The 19,758-nt window shown below is 39.2% G+C and overlaps 1 protein-coding gene across 1 annotated transcript in view; it reads left to right on the forward strand.

Moving 5' to 3' along the window:
• Positions 1-19,758, forward strand: part of ABCC5 (ATP binding cassette subfamily C member 5) — a 608,550-nt gene that overhangs the window by 465,769 nt on the left and 123,023 nt on the right. The window lies entirely within an intron of this gene.

Raw genomic sequence — 19,758 nt, forward strand, 5'->3', positions numbered from 1 at the left:
TGATATAAAAAGGAGAAGTGTGGAAGGTTTTGTATCTGATGAAGTTCCATTTGTATTGAGTGTGACTAAAGGGAACAAAAGCACTTACAACCTTACCCTGCCTGGAGTCTGGTTCTTTTCAAGGAGAAGGTATCCTGTGACATTTTTGTTGGATTAGTTTATTGTTGCAAATATGGTGGGGGGAGAGAAAGATGTCAGTTAACAACTAGTATATTCCTGTAGTCCTCATTACTTTCCTAGTCAGTGCTGTGATCTGTACCTTACAGGTTTTAGTAAACTACCCTATGGCCTTACTTTGGACAGTGGTATGGATGTAGACAATTATATACATGAACTGAGTTTTACCTGCAGTATACACCTCTTGACTGGTATACATGTGGAGGTATTGTTTGTTAACACTACCTAACTGTTTCTACACATATTCCCAGATTCCAGGTTGATGTTATGTACATACCTGTCCATCTCTTATTGCACACACTCTGGGCATGCCTTGCCAACATGCAGGTGAACCAGGACATATTTTAACTATTGCCCTCTTAAACCTTTGGTGATTTGTACAATGACAGGTTTGTTTTCATTGACATTTTCCAAATATGTACAGGCCTTACAGTCAGTTATATGGCATGAAATGTTGCCTTCATGTCGAAAATTAGCACACTGATATGCCAGGGAGACAGGGTAACAACCGGCAGATATGGGCCAATTTACTGGACATTCTGGACAATTCTGTACACTTGTGGGGTATGATTCTGCATACCGCTTACTACCATTCCCAGGATTCGAACCATGACTGTGTCTGCTAAAAATAAAACAGTGTCCATCACAGTTGAGTGTGCTGTATAGATATTGCTGTGTATCTCTTCTCTGATTTCTGTCTATAAGTCTCCTGTGGTTTTACAATCTGACCTTGTAATTACTACACTGTTATATAGGATTTCCTAGACAGTTTTATTATGTAGCACAGTTTGGGTCACAGTGAAGAATAATACCTTATTATTCAGAGCAACTGCAACACTAACAATGCCATACAAAACCAGAGTAAACAGTACCAGTATAGGATATCAATCTTTTATGTCTAGGCACAGTTTTCATATCATACAGACCTGTGGGGGGAATGTTTGTTAGCACTACCTGAATGCTGCCACACATATTACCAGATTCCACATTAGTATTATGCACATACGTTTCACTGTGTTACTGCACACACTCTGGTCACAGCTTCACAACATGGGGATGGAGATGGGACATACTTGGCTTATTACTCTCATAACATTTTGGGGAGTTGCTAGAGTGACAGGTTTGTTCTTATAGATGTCTGACAATCAGTTGTAGTTCGTATTTGCTGCCTAACAAAGTCCAAGAAACAGGTGTAGAATAGCTAGACGTGCTGGTGAACCAACACAAAATTAAATCCATTAACAAAAAGCACAGCACGACCATCCATATAAAACAGGGTTTATTACATCAAGCTTTCGAGTCGAAACTCTTTTTCTTGAAAAAGAGTTTCAACTCGAAAGCTTGATGTAATAAACCCTGTTTAATTTGCTGCCTAAATGTCTGGGATCATCCCACTGATTTGACAGGGGGACAGGGTGACTGGCAGCAGATATGGGCCAATTTACTGGACATTCTAGACAGATCTCTACAGTTGTGGGGTATGATTCTGCATACAGCCTACTACCACTCCCAGGATTTGAACAATGGCTGTGTGTGCTAAAAATACAACAGTTCACGTCTCAGTTGAGTGTGTTTTTTGGATTATGTTGTCTGTCTTTTCACTGTTTTCTGTATAAGTCCCTCTCCATTGTACTATGTGACTTCTTGTGATTACAACAGTCATATACAGACATTCCTACACATTTTATTTATGTAGCACAGTGTGGGCAACAGTGCTTAATACAACAGTACTATTAAGAGATTGCAACTCTACATTACCATATGATAGAGTAAACACATTCAGTGCAGCAGTTAGACCTTTATTATAGGTTCATAGGTTCATAGGTTCATACTAGGCTATCTGCCCTAGGGCATTTATAAGCCTAGCCAGAGTGTGTGTGGCTTTCACCACCCCTTAGGATGAGAATAATATACCCATTAGTTTGCTGTGCCTCTGTCCAGCAGTGATACAGAGATGATTCCCGGGGTAAACCTACGATCTCCCATCCACTCATCAAGATTTCTCTTGAACAGAGTCAGTGAGGGGCTCTGCCTCACATGGACTGGGATTCTGTTCCATAGTGTAGGGAGTCTCTGGGTGATGAATTTGTCCCTCCAGCATGTCCTATTTATATCCGTGTTGAGGTTTAAGTCTCTTGCTCGTGGCTCTGGTGGATTTGAATTTTTGAGGTGGAGCATGTCCATTAATTCGGGTTGGACATGGCCTTGTATGTCAGGCACAGATCACCTCTGAGCAGGCGGTGCGACTGAATAGAGCTGGAGTTTCTTCAGTCGGGCATCGTATGACATATGTTTGAGCCTTTATCCTTTTGGTGAGGAACTTTTGGGGTCTTTCCAACTGCTGCAGGTGTCGGGTAAGGTACATTCGAGATGGGGCGTTGTACTCAATCATTGGTCTGATAAGTGAAGAGTACAGGGGTACAATGACCTCTCCTGATCTGGATGTGAATCCCTTCATGATCAGGTGGGCAATGTAGAAGGTCTTCCTAACCACTTTGGCAATGTGAGTGTCAAAGAGGTTACTGTCAACTTGGGTCCCCAGGTCCCTGATAACTTCTTCCGTGTTTAATGGATTACCACTTATGTGGTAATTAGGGTTACCTTGTTTTCCCAAAGGGTATGACTATACATTTTTGGCATTTAGCTTAAGGCCATGGCTCTGGCACCAGTTATCCATTTCTATGAGACCTTTCTGGAGGATGTCTGTGTCTGATGGAGTGTCAATTATGGTGCCCAGTTTGCAGTCATCTGCAAATTTTGTCAGCCACAATCCCCTATGTTTGCCTGCACTTCAGAAAAATAAATGCCGAACAAGAGGGGCCCAGGACTGAGCCCTGTGGGACACCGCTCGTGACGGCTTAGAGTCTGACATGGCACCAGCAACTCTAGCAGCTGTGTGTTCTGTCCTTGAGCCAGTTTGCAACCCATCTTGTGACATATGGGTTTACATCTAAGCTGGTGAGCTTTTCTATGATGCCAGTGGGGTATTGTGTCGAACGCTTTTGCTAGGTCAAGGTAGGCTGTGTGAACTGCCTTACCCTCATCAATGGCCTTAGTGACTGTTTGAAAAGTCGACCAAGTTCAAGAGGCAGGATCTGCCCTTGACAAAGCCAAATTGGGTAGGATCCAGTGTCTGTAGGTCCCCAATGTCTTTATTTATGAGTTCCGTTATGATCCTCTCCATAGCTTTGCAGACAAGGCTCGTCAAGCTTATGGGGCGGTAATTTCCAGGGTCCGTAGAAGCACCGCCTTTGTGGAGTGGGACCACAGTTGCCGTACGCCATTCTTTGGGTATGTATCCTGTAGTAAGGCTAAGATTAAACAGCAGCCTTATGTGTGGGTTTAGTTCCTCATTGAGTTCGTCTAGCACACAGCCGGGGACACCGTCCGGTCCCATTGATGCTGTGTTTTTTGCTTTAGAGAGAGCAGCCCTCACCTGGGCATCTGAGATGTTTGGGAGGCTAGACTCTGGTGGGATAGATATTTCTCCTTTTGGGGGGGGAGGGGAATTTGCACTGAACCTGTCTGCCAGTATGTTGGCAATGTCTGTGGGTTCAGTGATCTTTTTATCATTTTGGACTAATTCTGAGCATATCTGGGAGTTTCCACCCAGGTTTCTAACATAGCTAAAGAAGGCTTTATGATTGTCTTTTGTGTCATTAGTGATTTTTCTCTCAAAGTTGGCCTTGGATGATTTTATGAGTGATCGTAGTTTTTTGCTAGTATTGATCAGAGATGCCTTCCCATTTAAGGATTTTGCTCTGTCATGTAGTAGCTTTCTCCTCTTGTTGTAGAGTTTGTTTATGGCTGGAGTCCACCAGACCGGGTGCCTGCCTTTGGTGGAAAGGGTCTTGATTTTATTAGGGATTGCTTGATCCATACATTCCTGGAGGTGCTCGTAGAAGGCATTTGTAAGGGTTTCAGCAGCGTGGGTTGTGGTTTCCACTGGCTCGGGGGCCTTGAAGGATACCACTCCAGTCTTAAGAAGTGTGAAGTTTGCTTTTGAGAAGTTCTTCACTGTGGTCTTTTTTGCTTGGGGTGGGGGCGGGATGTGGATCTCCAGTGAGATTAATTTATGGTCTGATCTCACCAATGAGGGATATACTTCCGGTGTGGAGCATTTTGTCCCCATGTTTGTGATGATCAGGTCTAGTATAGTTTCTCCTCTTGTGGGAATGGTGACTAGTTGTTCCATAGCATTTGAGTTTATGAACTCAAGGAACCTTTGGGCTAGGGTGTTGGGGCTTGAGTAATGTTCCCAGTCTATGTTTGGGTAGTTGAAGTCACCCAATATGATGGTGTTTGGAGAGACATTCATACTCTCCAGTGTCTTCAGGAAGGCTGTGTGGGTTTCCTGAGTTTGAGAAGGTGGTCTGTAGCATGTTACAAACTGTAGGGCAGTTTTACCTATGGCTAATTGCACCTGGATGGTCTCCGATGCTTGCGTTGCCACTAACCTGGAGGTGTGGGTATCCTTTATGAATATGGATACTCCCCCTCCTTTTGTGGTTCGGTCCGGAGTTTGGGGCCGGAGCGCATGATATGAGGTATAACCTGATAGTGCTGGGGTGCTCTCAGGAGCCTTGAACCAGGTTTCAGTCACAGCACAGACATCGATGTTCTCCATACTGAGGAGGGCTTCGAGTGCATCTTGAGGTTTAGACTTCTGGCATTGAGCAGCATTACCCTTAGTTTTTCTCCATTTTTTTTCTAGGGCGGTAGGTTTATCATTTGAGCCTTGCCTAAAAAAGGCACTATGGGGTGGCAAGAGCCTTTGCCAATATCCGGAAGCCCAGGGTGACAGGTGCAAGCCGTCCCTTGCACAGCGTGGCTTGTCAAGCATGTCATCCCAGGCAGACAGACATTGGATCCCCTTAGAATGACACCAGTAATTAAGCCAATTATTAAAGCTGATCATTTTGTCTCTGTATTGTGGCATCATTCTTGGTGAAGGTAGGATACTGCTCAGGGTCAGGGTCATACCGGCCTGGGCTACATAATCTGAGAGCTCCTCTATGTCTCTTTTCATGTAGTCCAGGGAGGTACATCTCAGGTCGTTCACACCGGCATGGACTACATGAAAAGAGACATAGAGGAGCTCTCAGATTATGTAGCCCAGGCCGGTACTTGTACTTGCTGTGGAGTGACCTGAGTGCTTGTGTTATGTGGCGGATTCTTGCGCCTGACAGGCAGCTTACTGTGATCTTTTCCTTGTTCAGTCTGGTGAGTGGGACGTCAGTGTGTCTGACTATGGAGTCACCTATAACAAGTGTGTCTGGCATTGTGTTTGGCCTTAAGGGCTGTGACTGTTTAGCACACTGACTTTGAGAACTATGTGTTGCATGTCTTATGTCTTGAGGTGGCAGTTGCTTGGGTGTCTGCTTTGGAGGTCTCTGTAGTTTTGGTAGATTTTTGATCAGTGCCTCCGAGTATGTCTTTGTGTGTTTATGTGTTTGTTTTGCAGTTGTGATAGTTCTATGTGAAACTGGGTTTGTGGTGTGCGTGGTTTCCTTCTCCTCCTATATGGTCTTGCCAGTCCTGCGTTGAGAGAGCTCAGCCTCCAGTTTGGCTATATAGTTGCATCTCTCACATGTATTTGTGTTTTGTGGGAGAAGGAGTGGGTTGTCTGTGTACATGAGGCAATTGTAACATTGCCTCAAGATGCCCAGATTCACCAGCTGAACAGGAGAGGACGCTAGCAACTGACCCTTCGACATGCTAGAAAAAGTGAAAAAGTTTGCTGTGTAACTGAGTTAGAAGGGACCTATAGGGAAATGGGTACTCAAGGGGATTCTAGGCTAATGTAGTACTTTGTTTAGTATACAAGTACTTTACCTATATAAAAATGCTTTAGGAGCAAGTGCTGAGCTTTACCTATATAAAAATGCTTTAGGAGCAAGTGCTGAGCTTTTGAGATAGAGAATAGACTGTTTAGATTGCAAGTAGAGAAGTTCTAAGGGAAAAATTGAAAAGCAGACTTTACGGAGCCAGAAATAGTTTAACCTTGTTTAACCGGCGCTGCCCGATGGTGCTCTATGGGCAACTCCGCGCAAAAGCGGGCTTTATAGCAGGGGGTTGAAAAGAGCTAGGAATTGACCCAAAATGGCCAATAGACTACAAGTTTCTGGCTGGAACCACTGCTCTAGGGACAAATAGGCTGCTCAGTGCTCCCCACTCCCACTGGTGAACAAAGAAGATTCCCTTTATCCAAATAAGGATATGGAATAGCACAGGAACCAAGCCAAAGCACAGAGATCAGCAAACTCTGAAGACTGGACTATTCTAGTTCAGTAAGGCGGGAAAACAAGATTTTTTTTTTTTTGCAGAAAACAGGAAAAACAGACAGTAAATGCTTTTAAACGGCTAGCGCACTTGAGTGTGTTAGCCTACAGGTAAAATTAAACAACAAATAACTTTTTTAAAAGTGTAAAACAGTTAATCAACACTAGGCTATTATGCTTTTATTTACATACAACCTATATGAGACTGCACCTGCCATATTCTCTGGTGTATGCAGTACATGCCTTAAACAATACAGGCTTTATACAGGCAATTAACTTACTACTACATCTAGATTTATTTCCTATGACAGTACATGCAAGAGTATTACTAACATGCCTCACGCTGCAACCGCTGCAATCTACAGGCATAGGCTTCCTGGTTCGCAGCCCACTCAACTGCCACTGTGACAGACATAAGAGGAATATTTAGCCACACCTATCCATAATATACATGAGCTGGGAATTATTAAACAGGTAGTGGACTGATACACATGGCTGGGACATCCCCCGTCCTTCTAGCCTCTTGGATTCATTGATCCAACAGATCCCCCCTTTCTCCACTTCAGGTCGGCATAGTCATACCTGACCTGCTCACCAGTTTGGGGTATGCCAGTGGCACTGGCGAGGTCATGGGCGAGACAGTCCTAGGCTTCCACTTTGTATTGGTAACCCTGGTACTGGCTCTGCAGCAGTCTCTGGTCATGTTCTTTCACAAGGAGTCCTGCCATGACTCTGGACTCCTGGATGCCCCAGCGCTTTGACCGAAAGCGCCCACCCTCTCCCATACCAATCATAGTGCCTACAGGAGGAAGCCGCAACCAGAGATATATTCCCACCTATTGGGTTTAAATAGGGCTAATTTCCCACACTTTGCTGTGATTGGATGGTTTTGAAAATGATAAGCTATGGGCAAACCTGCTTACCTGAGGTTGGCATTGCTTAAAGGGGTATAGCAATGGGCAAACTGAGTTAGCTGGCCTACACATTGCTTATGCCTAGTAAGCTGGGCTGTGCAATGCTTAATGTTGCTTAATTTTTAATTTACATACTATTTGCTTTTTGGCATTGATTTATTATTCATTACCTGTTATATATGTGTTTGGTATCCATGATTCATGCGTACGTACACCGTATGAGGTCCTTGTGTTTGTTAGGGAATTTCAACACTTTAAGCCCAGATGTGAGGTGTCATTGTAATAATGCAGTACTCCAGTTCACATATTTATAATATGTAGTAGGTTATACAACATAAAACTGTATATCAATTCCTTTCACGTGTTCATTTTGATTTTCCTATAGTGAGGATCTGTCTGGTGATACATCAATCCTTTTTACTGCTGTGATGGCTTAATGGTTAACTACTGTGACTATAGTGTACAGGGTCCTGAGTTTAAGACCTGCAAAAATGGTTTATTGTGTTTCTGGCCAGAACAGCGGCTGTTGCATACAGAGTGATTAAGGCACTTTTAAGCAATTGTAAGTGAGTTTGCGCAATGGTAAGCAATATTAACCTTTGGTTAAATATGCTTACGGAGAGTTATTTTCAATATTGCTTAACCTGTGTGCGCATTGCTTACCCCCACTCAAACGGGCTTAAACCCACTTACTCTTGCTTAATAGTGCTTACTCCCACTTACCACCACACTTATTTAGACAGTAATGTAAAATGTTTTTTTGGAAGGTGGTGGATCTGGAAACACTATGGATTTATCATTCATTACACATTGTACCTTTAATTTATATCCCTGATTCATGTGTACATATACTGTAGGGGCACTTGTGATTATCTGTGGATTTTACAACATTATGACAATGACACCTCACACCTGCATTTAATGCAGTACTCCAGTTCACAAATATATGTTATTTAGTAGGTTATGCAACAAAAAATATTATTCATAAAGTGATTTGACATGGAAAATGGAATGTACTGTTGTGGGGCTCGAACCGGGAATGACTGCTCATAAGGCAAATGCTCTGCCCACTACATTATTGCAGTACTGCTTCATTTGCATATATCTTGATTGTTATCCTAGTGTCATTTAAGCTGCAATAAACATAGCTAAGCAATGGTCAAACCCACGCACCTACAGTTAAATTTTATCTGTTTGATTAAAAAAGAAGCTTGTTTATATTTTATATATTAACTATTGCTATTATAAACTTGCAGGGATGTTGCTGGGGGTATGCGAACACCTATGAGTGGTCTCACTCATTCTTATTCCTAAACTGCTGTTCTTGATTGCAGGGCATGTAAATTCTGTGAGCTCTGCTCTCAGGCAAGCCCCCTGCATTCGCACATGCTCCATGTCCGTTTAGGAGCTCAGGCAGCGTGCCTTCATTAATATGCCTGGTGCACTGCCGTCCTGCTCCTAAACGTCTGCTTTCATGCGGGACTAAGCTAGTCCTGCATGGAAGTATAGTGAATCCGGGGGCTAGTCTTCTCAATTCTGATGACACATTACGCAAATAACCTTCTCCATTGTTTTTCCACAAAAATAAAGTATAGTTATGGGTCTTTGTGACTCTGCATCTGTCCAGTTCCCCTATCCCTTAAATATGGGTTGAACAAGTGCATGTCTCCAGTCTTAAGTTATGGGTCTCTGTGAACTCTGGGTTTCTCTTGTTCCCCTGTCCCTTAATACGAGGTTGAACAGATGAATGTCTCCAATCTTAAGTTATGGGCCTCTGTGACTCTGGGTTTGTCCTGTTCTTCTGTCCCTTCAATATGGATTGAACAAGTGCATGTCTCCAATCTTACGTTATGGGTGTCTGTGACTCTGGGTTTGTCCTATTTCCCTCTCCCTTAAACATGGGTTGAACAAGAGCACGTAACCAATCTTAAGTTATGAGTCTCTGTAACTCTGGGTTTGTGCTGTTCCACTGTCCCTTAAATATGGGTTGTACATGTGCACGTCTTCAATCTTAAGTTATGGATATCTGTGACTCTTGATCTGTCCTGGTCCCCTATCCCTTAAATATGGGTTGCACACGTGCACATCTCCAATCTTGAGGAATCTCCTCATACTTTAATGACTTGATGAATAACAAATACAATGGTACTGTAATTTCATGCCAAAGTGTTCTCGGGTCATTGTTTCTGATTCTATTTCATCCCTGTACTTTGTGTCCAATGTGCGTATTTATTTTTCAATGTAATTTAATTTAATTTCAGCATCAAAGTTAATGGGATATTATTAGCACAATTTCTCACCCCCTTTGTGCAACCAGAACTGTTCTGAATAACATTTTGTAAATGTATTTAATGTATTTATTTGTTGTGTTGGAGAATATATTTTACATTCTACACAATTTGTTAGTTTGTAGGTGAGTGTGTGTGTGTGTGTGTGTGTGTGTGTGTGTGTGTGTGTGTGTGTGTGTGTGTATATATATATATATATATATATATATATATATATATATATATATATATATATATATATATACTGTAGATGTATATAATTTTCTATTATAAGTTCATAGGTTCATAGGATGATACTAGGCTATTGGCTCAGAGGCCCTTATAAGCCTAGCCAAGAATTTCACCCCATGTTCTGTCAAAGTCAACACCTGTTTCCCCTGTCCAACAGGGACACAGTTGAGATCCTAGGGGTATATTTTCTGTTTCCCATCCAGTCATCCAGGTTCCTTTTAAAGAGGGCTAGAGAGGTACTCTGCTTGACATTGAGAGGGAGTCTATTCCACAGATGGGGGAGTCTTTGGGACACAAATCTATCCCGCCAACAAGTTCTATTAATGTCACAGACCAGGTTAAGGCCTTGTGTGTGGGTTGCACGAGTGGAGTTTGTCTTATGGGTATGCAGGAACTCCATTAAGGCTGGGTCTGAAATGGCCTTGTATGCCAGACACAGGTCACCTCTGAGGAGTCTGTATGAGACTGAGTAGAAGGACAGTGCTTTTATCCTATCTGTAGAGGATAGGTGTTTGTGACCCTGGATTTTCCTGGTCAGGAACCTCTGTTATCTCTCCAATTGCTGCATGTGCTTGGCAAGGTACATGCCAAAGGGGGCATTGTACTCTATAATGGGTCTGATAAGGGAGGTGTACAGGGTTGTTTTGACCTCCTTGTTCCTGGATGAAATACCCTTATTTATGAGGTGGGCCATGTAGAAAGCCTTCTGTACAACAGAGGCAACGTCATGGTCAAAAGTCAGGTTGCTATCAACCTGTGTGCCTAAGTCCTTCACAACTGATTGCATGCTTAATACATTGTTATTAATGTGATAATTAGTGGGGATGACATTTTCTGCAAAGAGGATAATGATGCATTTCTTGGCATTCAGTTTGAGGCCATGCTTCTGGCACCAGTCATTAGTTTGGGTAAGGCCCTCTTGGAGGATGTTCACATCACTAGGGGAATTTAAGACAGCACCCAGCTTGCAGTCATCTGCAAACCTGGTCAGCCTCAGACCACTGGTTTTGGCTTGCACTTCAGAAAAGTATATCCCAATCAGTAGAGGCCCCAAGACTGATCCTTGGGGTACACCGCTCGTTACCGGTCTACTACTAGAGGTGGCTTCCCCTACTTTGACTGAGTGGGTTCTATCAGTGAGACAGTTAGCTACCCATCTGATAACATACGGGCTGATGCCTATCTGGGAGAGTTTATATATTATGCCCGAGTGGGGAATAGTGTCAAAGACTTTGGCGAGGTCAAGGTAGGCAGTGTGCACCGCCTTCCCCTCGTCCATGTCTTTGGTGACTGTTTCAAAGAAGTTGACCAAGTTTAACAGGCATGATCTCCCTTTGACAAAACCAAACTGTGTGGGGTCAAGCTTTTGGAAGTTGTCAATGTTCTTGTTTATAAGGTCCACGATGATGCTTTCCATGGCCTTGCAGATCAGGCTAGTTAGGTTGATGGGCCTATAATTGCCTGGGCAGTGGAAGCTCCACCTTTGTGTAGTGGGATGACAGTGGCTGTCCTCCATTCAGCTGGGATGAAGCTGGTGCTCAGGCTTTGGTTGAATAGGGTGTCTAATGTAGCTGAGAGCTCATGCAGGATGCAGCCAGGGATGTTATCGGGTCCCATGGAGACTGTATTTTTTGCCTTTGAGAGAGCAGGTGTTGGGGATGTCCTGGTTTACTGAAGGGGGGACAGGGGGGTGAAGTTTTCACTGAACCTGTCTGCCAGCAGGTTAGCTATATCTGTGGCATTTGTGTATTACGCGCAATGTCTTTATATACGTTTTTTTCCAAAATGTTCTGGATCTTGTCTCACATTGCTTGTCTGTCCAGTTTTATTAGTTTGGTCTTCACAGTTATAGCTCTAGTTTGTTCTCACTTCATTTCTTTTTATCTTTATCTATCATTGTGCTTGAATTCCACTTCCACATTTTGCCAAACTGTTTGACTTTCCTTCAGAAAGTGGTATAATACTTTATTGTATTTTCCATTTTCGGTTTCTGTCTTGTACCATGGAGGTCAGGTTGTGACTGAAAAGAGTCTGTCAGCCAATCCACTTTCTTGGTTACCAAACTGAAATTAATAGGTAAACAAACAAGCACAAAGCTGAATAATGGGTATAAATTAAATGATTTCATGCAGAGATTAAGTTTAAGTCAGGGTACCTTAGAGAGTACAGTACAAACTTATTTGTTTTACTTTTTTATTAAAATGCACAATATAATGTTTGCTTACAGGTACCATGTAATCTGTGTACATTGTTGCCACTCTTACAGGACATAAAACATAGTAGGCGGGTATTCAGAAGTTAAAAATAGCACACTGTGTAATGCTAAACTTTGCAGTAAGTATTATCATGCAGGCATACCTCTCAACCTCTTAGAACAAGAAATCTGGACAAAGCCATAAATAATGGAGGGACAAAGGCCCAAAAATAGGGACTTTTTTAAATATTGCTTTTACAAACTTAAATTGATAGAATAACAGGTTTTGCATTAGCATGGTTCTCCTGCAGGGTATAAAGTATGAAACTCAAGTGTCCGTCATTATTTTCTGACTACAATCCTCAATGATTTGCCAGAAAAGCACAATTTTGCGAAACAGACCAAAAATAAGAGGCAAAAATCTGTACAGTTGAAAGGTATGCATGCAGGGCATATCCAGTTCAGAGATATTTGTAGAGTAATCATGAGTGTGAATTTGTGTGGTCATTAATATATACTTTCATAAGTACCATTTTTGTGGGCGAACATGAAAATATTTTATTTTGGTATGTGTGACTATGGATGCTAGTATCAACCATGGCTGTTAATTATAAGATGTAAACCTATGTGAATAAATTGCCTATGTGCATGCATACGCATAGGCATATACATGCACATTTCTCAGGCAAAAAAGCATTAAGATTGCAATATAGGCATGCATGTATACATACACATATGTATGTATGTGTGTTGAATTAAATATTGAGATACATATGTAAATATGCAGGTACAAATGGAGTCACTAATCATGTTTTACATTTGCCATTACTATTTTAGATGATTTAGGTGGTAATAATGGTAATTACCAATGAGTTTTTTCGATGTTTTGCGTTTTGAACAAATTAATTGATGATTATTCATTGTACACACACACACACACACACACACACACACACACACACACACACACACACACACACACACACACACACACACACACATAAAGTTAAAGACAACACACACACACATATATGCTCATAACACATCATTGATTACATTTAGAGGTAGTTACACAAATGAGGGTGTGGATAACAGAGTGGAAGACAAGGACAGTACAGTAGTGTGATGCAGGCTAGTCAGCACCCAGATGTACTAAAAGTATAATTCCACATTGTAGGATAACAGCAGGACTGTTTGTATTGTTGGGAAAGTTAATTGATAGAAAATTATGTATACAATGTATGAACGTTGTATACCTTGCACAATATTCTTGTATACCACAATAAGTCATTATGGCTATGTTCCAAAAAGTAGAGTGGTTCCTTGTGTGCGAAGTGGGTGTCAAGCCAAACACAAGTTCTTCATCAAATAAAATCCAAGTTCCCCAAACAAGCAGCGAAACGTTGATGTATAATCCAAGCAAATCAATATTTATTAGAATTCAAACGAACAAGATGATAAAACAGATGAGCGCTTTCACTAATGACTAGCTTCTTCAGATCATTATAAAAAATGGTGCAATTCCATCCCTTATATAGTAGTACAATTAGTTTCTAATTGAAACACGCACATATAATTAAATAATTGAATAAAATCAGTGATAAATACATCATTCTTAAAAGAGCCAGTGCATATTCAAGTGTGTCTTGTAGGGTTGCTATAAACAAAATTCACTATTACACGCCTTAAATGCAATTCATTTCTTTGTCAGACTATATATAGAATCTGCATGAATATAGAAATATTCATAAAAATATATTATTAATGTTATTTCATGATTATAGTGCATAATCTAAAACTATAATTCAAGTAGGGTATATATATCAGATAACATTAGTTAAAAAGTATATAAAAACAATGTGTATAAAATGTAGAAAAACATATAAAGGATATATGAAATGTAAAATAAGATAAAATGAAATATATATATAAACATGATTCAATAAAATTCCTCACAAAAACCTGTTAGTATGTATTCATAACAAAACGTTTGTGTGCTCATGTATATGTATAGCTAGATCTTTGAGTGCACATAAATCATCATGTAAATATGTACGTATGTGTATTTATATTGATCATGAATACCTGGATATATAAATATAGTACATATGCAATGTAAATAAATAAATATATCAAATGTATGTTTGTATATAGTGGAGTAAATAATAAAATATGCTAGGGATATAAATATAAATATATATGTATGAATAAATAAATATATGAGTATGAATATAAATATGAATATAAATATAAATATAAATATAAATATAGATATAGATATAAGTATAAACATGAATGTAAATATAAATGTAAATATGAATGTGAATATAAATATAGATATAAATGTAAATATGTGATATAAGGGTATAATGTGGATATGAAAGATGGATGTTGTAGTATATGAATGTGAGACTTGTAAAGTATATATAAAATGTATGTATATTAAAAATCTATATGATATATGTATATGAAAATGTGTAAAAATATATGAAATGTGTAAAATGTATGTATGTGTTTTTTTTTAAAAAGATTATATATGTATATATGTACATGTGTTAAAAAAGTGTTAAAATGAAGAATGTATGTTAAGTCTGTATATGATGAATTGATAAAGCATGTTCCTATACTGGGCAGTTATAAGTCTAATAGATTGTCCCTCAATCAAATTATTTAATGTGTCTTCGTTGTTGTAGATGTGGTTTAATTGAGGCTCTTTCATTTAAACCATGCCCTTTGTCTGCCCTTAACAAGATTATCCAACTGCTTTCTCTATCTTCTGTGTAGCAATTTATATTTCCTCCTCTTGGGTTTGGTATTATAACCTCAAGAGCCCTGAATGTAAATGTGTGCTCTGGCCCCTTTTCTAAAACATGTTTGGCCAGGGCATTGTTAACATTTTCTCTTCTAATACTATAGCAGTGTTCCCTAATCCTGTCTCGTAGGCATCTATTGGTCTTGCCTACATAAAATGATGAACATACAGAACAGACTGCTAAGTAAACTACATGGCAAGTCATGCAGTTGGCATTGGCATTAATAATAACCTCTTGATTGGAATCTGGATGTATAAAAACAGAGTCAGTGCTAATCAATGTACAGAAGTTACAGTGGCCACAAGGTTTAGTAGGGCCAGCCATACTGGCATTCTTATTGTGTCCCTTGTGACATAAAATCCTCTTAGGATTCTTCTTATTTCTGTACAAAAACATTGGTTTTTCACTCACTAATCTTTTTATATCATCATCTATTGTTAAAATATCCCAATATTTGCCAATGATAGATTTAATATCGTTATTATCTCTTGTAAAATAAGTGGAGAATTTAACATTAGTGGAATTGATATTAGCACTTGCAATCTCAGTATTCATTGGTCCAAAATATGGTGCCCCTCTTAAATTCCTTACCTCAGGTGTAATTAGTAGGTGTTTCTCAATTTCATCTATTTTATATCCCCTTGCTAATAACTGGTTTCTCAGTTCATTTAAATCATTCCTGAGACCTGCCTCATTAGAATTCATTCTCGACATCCTTAGTGCTTGCCCTTTCATAATATTTTTGAAAACGTATGTTGGGTGCATGCTAGTTCTGAATAGTAACATGTTTCGATGACAGTTTTTCCTAAAGATTCCTGTATTAATTAGTCCACACGGTAACTTCTCAATAAATAAATCTAGGAATTCAATTCTCTTCATATCACATTGTAGTGTGAATTTAAGACATTCAGTTAGATGATTAATAGCCAATGTAAAATCCCGTAAATCATTCATATTTCCATTCCATAAAATAAATAAATCATCGACAAAACGTCTGTAAAATATCACATTAGATTTGAAAAGGTGATTCTGAAATAATATTAATTCTTCCCAATTAGCTAAAAACATGTTGGCGTAGCTATTGGCACAGGGTGTGCCCATAGCTACGCCTTCACATTGTCTGTAAATGTTGTCACCAAACATAAAAGCATTGTTTTCAAGAATTAGCTCAAGGAAGTGTGTAATCAAATCAATAAAAACATCAGAATAGCCACTGTGCTTTTTTAGATAGCATGCAACATAAGTTAAACCCAACTCATTCGGAATTATTGTAAATAACGATTGTACATCCAGCGTGACCAGTATTAGTTTGTCCGTATCTATACAATCCTTCAATCTATCATATAGGTCTGTTAAAAAGTGCTTTGAGTCACGTAATACATACTGATTGTTGTTCAAAATGCATCTTAAGTGTTTCTCAATAAAGACAGAAACATGCTCAGTCACCCATCCTTTTCCTGAGACTATTGGTCTCATTGGTGGGTCATTATAGCTCTTATGAATCTTTGGTAGACCCTGTATGATGGGGATGATCGGTGTATGTATGTATAAGTACTCATAAAGGTTTTTATCAATTAAGCCACTTTTAAAAATGTCTGTTAATACATCATGAACATAAATACACATATTATTAATGGAAATCATATTTTCTTTAACATAAAATCTGTCATGTAACATTGCATTCATTTTATCTGTGTAATATTTGGTATCTAATACCACAATTCCTGATCCTTTATCTGCAGGTCTAATGGTAATATTATAATCATTTTTTAATTTGTCCAAACTGGCTCTCTCACTGTAAGTTAAATTATAAAATCTTCTTTTATTTCTAAAATTATTTCTTTCATTAATATAATACTTATGAAGTTCTTCCTCTGTTAGTTTAAAATAAGTCTCAACCAAGGGATGATTATTCGGTGTGAAATCACTCAAGTTCTTAAATCTAAAATTCTTTCTATCATTGGTGGATGGATCAGAATCTGCTGTCTCATCAGTGGATCGAAACAAATATTTTAACATTAAATTACGACAGAAGATTTTTAGATCCTTTACAGTATCAGTGACACCACTTTTCGTATGAGGTATAAAATTCAATCCCTTATTTAAGAGATTAATATCATAATTTGTTAATTCAGTACTAGATAGGTTAAAAATCAGTCCTTGTAGTGTGAATTTAAGACATTCAGTTAGATGATTGTGAATTGCACCATTTTTTATAATGATCTGAAGAAGCTAGTCATTAGTGAAAGCGCTCATCTGTTTTATCATCTTGTTCATTTGAATTCTAATAAATATTGATTTGCTTGGATTATACATCAACGTTTCGCTGCTTGTTTGGGGAACTTGGATTTTATTTGATGAAGAACTTGTGTTTGGCTTGACACCCACTTCGCACACAAGGAACCACTCTACTTTTGGGTTATTTGACTTTTGTGGTACCAGTGTGCTAATCCGACGGAAAGTTAACCTATACGTAAGCAACATTATGGCTATGTTACCCTTTAATGTTTAACTGACCCTCGGCATTATGTCAGACATTTGCATAGACCTAAAATGTGACATCAACACACTGGCCATACCTTGTGTGTACTGTTGTAGACATTTGACAAAGATGATGGCAGTCCTACACTTGGGCTGAGACAACACATCCTCATTTTCTTTTGATGCATTCAGGTATGGGGTGTGGTATGTGTGGTGTGTAGGGTTTATCATCTGTGCATAGCAATGAGAGCAATCATCAGAGGTGACATATTGAGTGGGAACAGTGTTGTGTCACTGGCATGATATCTGCAGTCTAGCTGTCTAGACAATACATTTTATGTGAGTAGAGTATTTCTCATTCAGAGACTGGGGTATGTTTGTATGGTTTGCGTCATTCAGAAGTGTACTGGCAGGCCTTATGTAAATGTTGTTGTCATTCATGTCATGCTAAGTCTTCATGGTTGACAGTACTGCATCTGCATATGTTTTTAGGTTTTGTCACTTCTCTGACCTAAACAACACTGTGTTATGTGATGCTATCATGTAGCCGATGTGATTAATAGGTCTGTGAACTGCGATCTGCATTATCAGATATGTATCACATCTGAAATTTATAGACATTCAAGAATGCCTAGAATTTCAAGTCTATTAGTAACACAAGAAGAGGCTGTTATTTTCAAACCACATGAATATAAACGTAGATTGTGTTACATACATGCATGCATACATACATAGAAAAGTAGCTATTATAACTTGTCAAACTATAGGGTTATCAATGGAATGAGATTTTGGTTGCATCTCTTAATTTTTACTGCCTTAGTAAAAGTGCCCCTGTAATTACCTACTATAATATACTCAGAATGGTACTGAAAAGTATATGGGAAATGTATAGACTGTATTTGCTTCAGCTTTCAAATGCTAATCAGTGTAAATTAACTGTACTGCAGTCAAACAGGCAGGAAAGATGTGAAAGTTGAAAACATTTTTCCACAATGAATGATAGAAAAAAGTGAGAAAAGAAATCCAGTAAGGTGGAATCACTATTAGACAAATAGTTATGGTGTGATTTCTGAAGGACAACATACAGCATCAGCTAATGAGAAAATACTTTTAGAGCAGTGATTAGATTCAGTTCCAAAGCTGCATGACATTTTTAGAGAAAAGATGCAAAATATTTTATTATTTTAGAATATTTGGACATTTGTTAGTCAACGTGTTTCTTTGCAAGGCACAACTGTCCAAAGCAATGCTGTGCTGTAAAATGAGGGAAAATCTGTATGTTTATAAAAGTGCACCTACATCATCTCACACACACACACACACAAACACACACACACACACACACACACACACACACACACACACACACACACACACACACACACACACACACACACACACACACACACACAAAGCAACACTAATAACAGACTGTATGAAAAATAATTTGCAAGTGGAGGGAAAAAGATTTGTAGCAACAAGCATGAAAAATACTACTGCCTAGGCTAACACTTATCAGACACAGTTTTGCAAAAAACAAATACATAGTAAAGTAGCTATCACTTCATTGCTAAAGAGGCTCCAGGTCTATATGTGACAAGATAACATCTCTAGCTGAGTAAAATCCAGTCATTCAGCAAATCTAATTGCTCATGAGTGGGGGAAGGAAAACAGAAAAGGATAAACTGGCTGCAACTATAAGTTCTAAGCACTTCCTCTAACAACCCCCACTGAGAGTTTGTGTAATCTGACCTGCAGTATGCTAAAAAGGCTCTGTGAAAACCTTGCCTCTAGCTGAGCATGTGACTTACAGAGTACTAAAATGTAAACAAACTCCTCTAGGAAAAAATCTGAGCTAGTGCCCCTTTAAGGATTTAGTCTTCAAATCATCTGTCCTTAGGTTTACTATGTCAAACTTGTACTTGCATTGCAATGGTTCACATTTGTGGCTCTCCACCTGCACCCTGAATTTCTCCTACTTCATTTTTTGCTCCAGTATTAGTAGTCAAGTTGCCTAATTTCTGTTTTAAGGTGCAGATTCTCCTACACGTTTCGTATGCTGCTGACTCCTTGATAGTTTTTGTCTTTTTGCTTCTCTTTTCACCTCTTTCACCCTGGGAAAAAGTTAAACACTTATACCACCTGCCTTTCCTTCTTTTATTTAAATGTTTAATCCATTTGCTGTTTTTACACTATTCATTTAGTCTGTATGTCTCAGTTCCCCACTCTCCTCCTCCTCCTCTGGGAATTTCTTACTAATTGCACATGCTGTCACATCTGACATCATCTCAGCTGCTCAGTCTTATGTTTGCTTAACCCCCCAGCTATTCTGCTCTGCTCCAAAGTCTTCCACAATCTGTTTCAACCCAACCCTTACAC

Source organism: Protopterus annectens, chromosome 1.part0 (genome assembly GCF_019279795.1).
Source record: "Protopterus annectens isolate FY-2018-M chromosome 1.part0, PAN1.0, whole genome shotgun sequence".
NCBI lineage: Eukaryota > Metazoa > Chordata > Ceratodontiformes > Protopteridae > Protopterus > Protopterus annectens.